Source organism: Muscardinus avellanarius (assembly GCF_963383645.1).
Source record: "Muscardinus avellanarius genome assembly, chromosome: 10".
In the NCBI taxonomy this organism is placed as follows: domain Eukaryota; kingdom Metazoa; phylum Chordata; class Mammalia; order Rodentia; family Gliridae; genus Muscardinus; species Muscardinus avellanarius.
In genome coordinates this window covers 53,900,885-53,906,575 of record NC_137796.1, presented here as the reverse complement: position 1 = coordinate 53,906,575, position 5,691 = coordinate 53,900,885, and positions in this window count along the sequence as shown.

Genomic DNA, 5,691 nt, shown 5'->3' with positions numbered 1-5,691 from the left:
CTCCTGCTGCACATGCTTAGGAATTCTGGACATCATACCATGTAAGGAAGGTGCTCAGTGGAGAACCAGGAGGAAGGAGGTGGTTGTGGGGGTGGCAGCAGCCAGTATTTGGGAGAGGCAGAGATCCAATCCAATCCACCTTGAACTTTCAAAGAAATCGCCCCAAAGGTAGGCTGCTACGGCTGCACATGCTCAGGAATTCTGGAAAACTTGCTATGTGGGAAAAGTGTTTGGGAAAGAACTGAGATGGTGGTAGCAGCAGCGGTGGTGGCAACGGAGGCCAGTATTTGGCAGAGGCAGAGTTCTGATCCAATCCACCTGGATCTTTTTTTTTTTGTTTTTTGGTGGTACTGAGGTTCCTGGAAGCCCTTCTACCTCCAGGCCACACTCCCAGACCTATTTTATATATTTTTTGAAACAGGGTCTCTTAAACCAGCGTGGCTGGCTATGAACCTGCACGATCCTCCTGTCTCCACCTCCCAAGCGCGGGGATTACAAGCGTGCACCACCCCACCCGGCCACCTGTATCTTTTCAAGAAATCTCCCCAAAGGTAGAATGCTACCGCCGCACAAGCTTGGGAATTTGGGATAACATGCTGAGTGAAAAAGGTGCTTGGAAGAGAACTGAGATGGCGGTGGCCAGTATTTGGGAGAGGCAGAGATCCAATCCAATCTACCTTAAAATTTTAAAGAAATCTCCCCAAAAGTAGACTGTTACTGATGCACATGCTCGGGAATTCTGGAAAGCATGCCATGTGGGAAAGGTGTTCAGGAGAGAACTGAGATGGTGGTGGCAGCAGTGGCAGCGGTGGTGATCAGTATTTGGAGGGGCAGACAGATCCAGTCCAATTGACCTTGAACTTTTGAGGAAATCTCCCCCAAAGTGGTCTTTACCTGCCACACATGCCTGGGAATTCTGGACAACATGCTAAGTGGTAAAAGGGTTTGGGGTGTATCAGAGGGAGCCCCGCATAGCTGGGTTGGACTGCCACACTGCGTGTTCTGGGAGACATCAGTCCTCAGGGCCACCGTGCTCCTCTGTGCAGTTCTGGAGGCCAGGGTGCATGTGGAGCAGCAAAGCCTGCTCTCTTAAGTGAAGCTGTGGACTTCTGCCTTTGGAGGGAAGACAAAATTCATTGCCACTAGGTATTTGGGTTCCCAGCTTTTGCAAAAGACATGTATTCATTTCTCATATTAAAAAAATGGAAGAATGCCAGGCATGGTGGTGCATGCTTGTAATCCCCATGCTTGGGAGGAAGAGACAGGAGGATCCATGCAGGTTCGAAGCCAGGCTCGCTGGCTTAAAAGACCTTGTTTCAAAAAAAATTATATATATATATATATATATATATATATATATATATATATATATAGTCCCTGGGAGTGTAGCCAGGAGGTAGAAGGAACTCCAGTATCACCAAAAAAAAAGGAAGAAGAAAGGGAACATCTGTAGATGACCTGCTCACAGTGACAGAGGCCAGAGCCCACTGCACAGCAAGGCTGGTGCTGGGGCCTCTGAGGCCAGGATCAGAGCCTGCCAAGGGGTTTGGCTATTGCTGGGGCCAGCAAGTCTGGTATCAGAGCCTGCTGTGTGGCAAGGCGGGTGCTGGGTCTTCCAAGGCTGGGATTGAAGCCTGCCATGAGGCAAGGCCTGTGCTGGGGCCTCCGAGGCTGGGATTGGAGCATGCTGAGGAGTGAGGCCAGTGCCGGATCCAGTGAGGCTGGGATCAGAGACTTCCGTGACGCAAGGTGTGTGCTGGGGCCTCCAAGGCTGGGATCAAACCCTGCTGAGGGGTGAGGCCAGTGCCAGGGCCAGTGAGGCTGGGATCGGAGCCTGCAGTGAGGCAAGGCCAGTGCTGGGGCCTCTGTGGTTGGAATTGGAGCCTGCCAAGGGTTGAGGCCGGTGCCAGGGCCAGCAAGGCTGGAATCAGAGCATGTCATGAGGCAAGGCCGGTGATGGAGCCTTTGAGGCCGGGATTGGAGCCTGCTGAGGGGTTTGGCCAGTGCCAGGGCATCTGAGGGAGGGATCAGAGCCTGCCGTGAGGCAAGGCTGGTGCTCAGGCTTCCAAGGTCTGGATTGAAGCCTGCCATGAGGCAAGGCCTGCGCTGGGGCTTCTGAGGCTGGACCGGAGCCTGCCAAGGGATGAGGCCAGTGCCGGGGCCAGCGAGGCTGGGATTGGAGCCTGACATGAGGCAAGGCCAATGCTGGGGCCTCCAAGAATGGGATTGAAGCCTGCCATGAGGCAAGGCCTCTGCTGGGGCCTCCAAGGCCAGGATCGGAGCCTGCCAAGGGGTGAGCCTGGTGCCAGGGCCAGTGAGGATGGAATCGAAGCCTGCAGTGAGGCAAGGCCAGTTCTGGTGCCTCTGAGGCTGGGATCTGAACCTGCCAGGTGGCAAGGCTGGTGCTGGGGCCAGAGCCTACCATGAGGCAAGGCTAGTTTGGGGCCTCTGAGGCTGGGATTGGAGCCTGGGATTGGGTTTTGCTGGTGCTGGGGCCCAGAGTCAGCCATGTGTTGAGGTCCTTGGTGGAGCTAGTGAGGCCGGGATAGGAGCTTCCCTTAAGGCAAGGTCAGTGCCATGGCCTCTGAGGCCGGGATTAGAACCTGCAAAAGGGTTTGGCTGGTGCTGGGGCCAGTGAGGCAAGGGCCAGAGGCTGCCACGAGGCAAGACCTGTGCTGGTGCTAGTGAGGCCAGGATCGGAGCCTGCATTGAGGCGAGGCCTATGCTGAAGCCAGCGAGGCCAGGATCGGAGCCTGCTGTGAGGCAAGGCCAGTGCTGGGAACTCTGAGGCCAGGATTGGCGCCTGCCCTGAGGCAAGGCCTGTGCTGGGGCCTCCAAGGCCGGGATCAGAGCCTGCCGAGGGGTGAATCCGGTGCTGGTGCCAGCAAGGCTGGGATCGGAGCCTGCCGTGAAGCAAGGCCAGTGCTGGGGTCTCCAAGGCTGGGATCGGAGCCTGATGAGGGGTGAGGCTGGTGCTGGGGTCAGTGAGGCTGGGATCAGAGCCTGCAGTGAGACAAGGCCGGTGCTGGGGCCTCTGAGACCGCAATCAGAGCCTCAGAGTGGTGAGGCTGGTACTGGGACCAGCAAGGCCAGGATCAGAGCCTGTCATGAGGCAAGGCCAATGCTGGGGACTCTGAGGCTGGGATTGGAGCCTGCTGAGGGGTTTGGACAGTGCCTGGGCCAGCGAGGCTGGGATCGGAGTCTGCCATGCGGTGAGGTCATTGCTGGAGCTACTGAGGCTGGGATAGGAGCTTGCCTTAAGGCAAGGCCAGTGCTGGAGCCAGCAAGTCCAGGATCAGAGTCTGCTGGGTGGTGAGGCCAGTGCTGGGGCCAGCAAGGCCGGGAACGGAGCCTGCCATGAGGGAAGGCTGGTGCTGGGGCCTCCGAGGCTGGGATCAGAGACGGATATGCAGCAAGGCCGGTGTTGGGGTTATCGAGGCTGGGATCAGAGCCTGTCATGTGTTGAGGCCGTTGGTGGAGCTATCGAGGTTGGGATAGGAGCTTGCCTTAAGACAAGGCAGGTTCTGGGGCCTCCAAGGCCAGAATTGGAGTCTGCCATGAGGCAAGGACGGGATCAGAGTCTGCCAGGTGGTGAGGCTGGTGCTGGGGCCAGCAAGGCTGGGATTGGAGCCTGGTGAGCGGCAAGGCTGGTGCCGGGGCTTCTGAGAGTGGGATCGGAGCCTGCACTGTGGCATCGACAGAGAAATATCACAGAAAATAAAAAAGCAGATGCTTTCCCTAATATGCATAAACTAGGAAGAAATGGGTAATAGGAGGAAATCTAGTTGAAGAAAGGGCCCTATGGAGGAGCAATTAAGGCGACCTATCAGAGAGGATGGAATGGGGGAAGATAAAATCTCCTTAAAGCACATGATGTACTTAAACAAATATATCAAAGTCAATCACTATAAATCAAGCATGGGATCTAGGGAGGGGGAGGGAATGGGATGGGGATTTGATAAGGGCTAATTGAATGATGTGTGCTTGTATGTCCTCACAAGTCTTGTATGCCATTGAGATGTTTGAGTACAATGCACCAATAAAAATATATTAAAAAAAAGAGCCAGGTGTGCAGGCACATACTTGTAATCCTCATGCTTGGGGGGCAGAGACAGGAGGATAGCGCAGCTTTGAAGCCAGCCTTGCTGGCTTAGGAGACCCTGTTTCCAAATAAAAATTATAAAATAGGTCTGGGAGTGTAGCCCAGAGGTAGAAGTGTTTCCAGGAACCCCAGTACCACCACAAAGAAAGAAAAAAAAAAGAATGCCCAGTGTTTAAATAACCAGTACCTCCCCACTAAAGAAAGACAAAACATTATAGGTAAACTGGACGTGGTGGCACATACTTGTAATCCTGGCATTTGGGGGGCTGAGACCAGAGGATCGTAGTTTGCAGATAGCCTCAGCTACATAGGCCCTCCACAACTTACTGAGACCCTGTTTCAAAATAAAGAATAAAAAATAGGACAGAAAGTTTAGCTCAGAGGTCGAATGGGTCTGGGATCTATCCCCAGACCTGCAACACACACACACACACACACACACACACACACACGAATAAAGATTACAGGTAATGGCAGGGGAACGAATGTGAAGAAAAGGACCCCTTGCATACTGTTGATGGGAATGTAATTTAGTACAGTCATTCTGGATAATGGTTTGGAGGTGCCTTAAAAGTTAGAGATAGAATAGCTATATGATCCAGTAAATCTCATTCCTGGGTATATATAAAGGAAAGGATATCTATGTTGAGGAGATGCTGACATTCCCATGTTTATTACATCACTATTCACAAAAGCAAAAAAATGTGAACAACCTAAGTCCGTGAGAAATATTGCGTGAAATAAAAGAACCAGACACAATGATCACAAAAGTGTGTGATTCCATTTATATCAACTTGCAGAATAAACAAACCCATAGAGACAGCAATCAGACTGGTTGTGTGCAGGGGGAAAGGAGGCTGGGCAGTGACTGCACAGGTACAAGTATTTTTGGGTGTCTCCATATGTCTGGAACAAGGCACTGATAGTTGTACAACATGGTGGAAGAACTATTGGCACAGAGTTGTTAGGTGAATTCCTCTGAATATGAATCCCTAGGGGCAGGAGGTGCCACGGGGAGTCTGGGTTCTAGCACCAGTGTGGTCCTGCTCCTGCACTCACTGGCTCTGCGGCCTCAGGCAGCTGATGCCATCTCCTGGTCCCTGCCACTCATCTGTGAAACGGGATGATTGCCACACCCACTCCAGGGGCAACTGGGGAGGATTCAGGCAGATCCTATGCACATAACATGAGCTGATTCACGGGGACTGTGGCTGTTCTGAGCAATCGAGTCACTCAGCGTGAGCTGTGGCCTGGGAGACAGAACTGCAGGATCTCGAGCCAAGTTTCCCTTTAGCCTCTGTATATTCACTAAAAATATAGTGAATATATATTCACTTCTAACTCCTGCAAGTCTATTAATAAAGGAAAAGGATGTGTCTGAGAGCTTTGGAAGAGCTTGATGTCACTTGATGGAAGGCGTGAGGCTACTGGAAGGACTTTCCCATGGAGCAGCAAGAAAGAGTGGGAAGGACGGAGTTTCCAGCAAGTTTCTCTGAGGCAGGAAGAGGGGAACGAAGCCAGGGGCCATTCCCTACAGAGGTGGGGGCACTTAATGGCCCGGGCTCCTCTGACCTCTTCCTTCAGCCCAT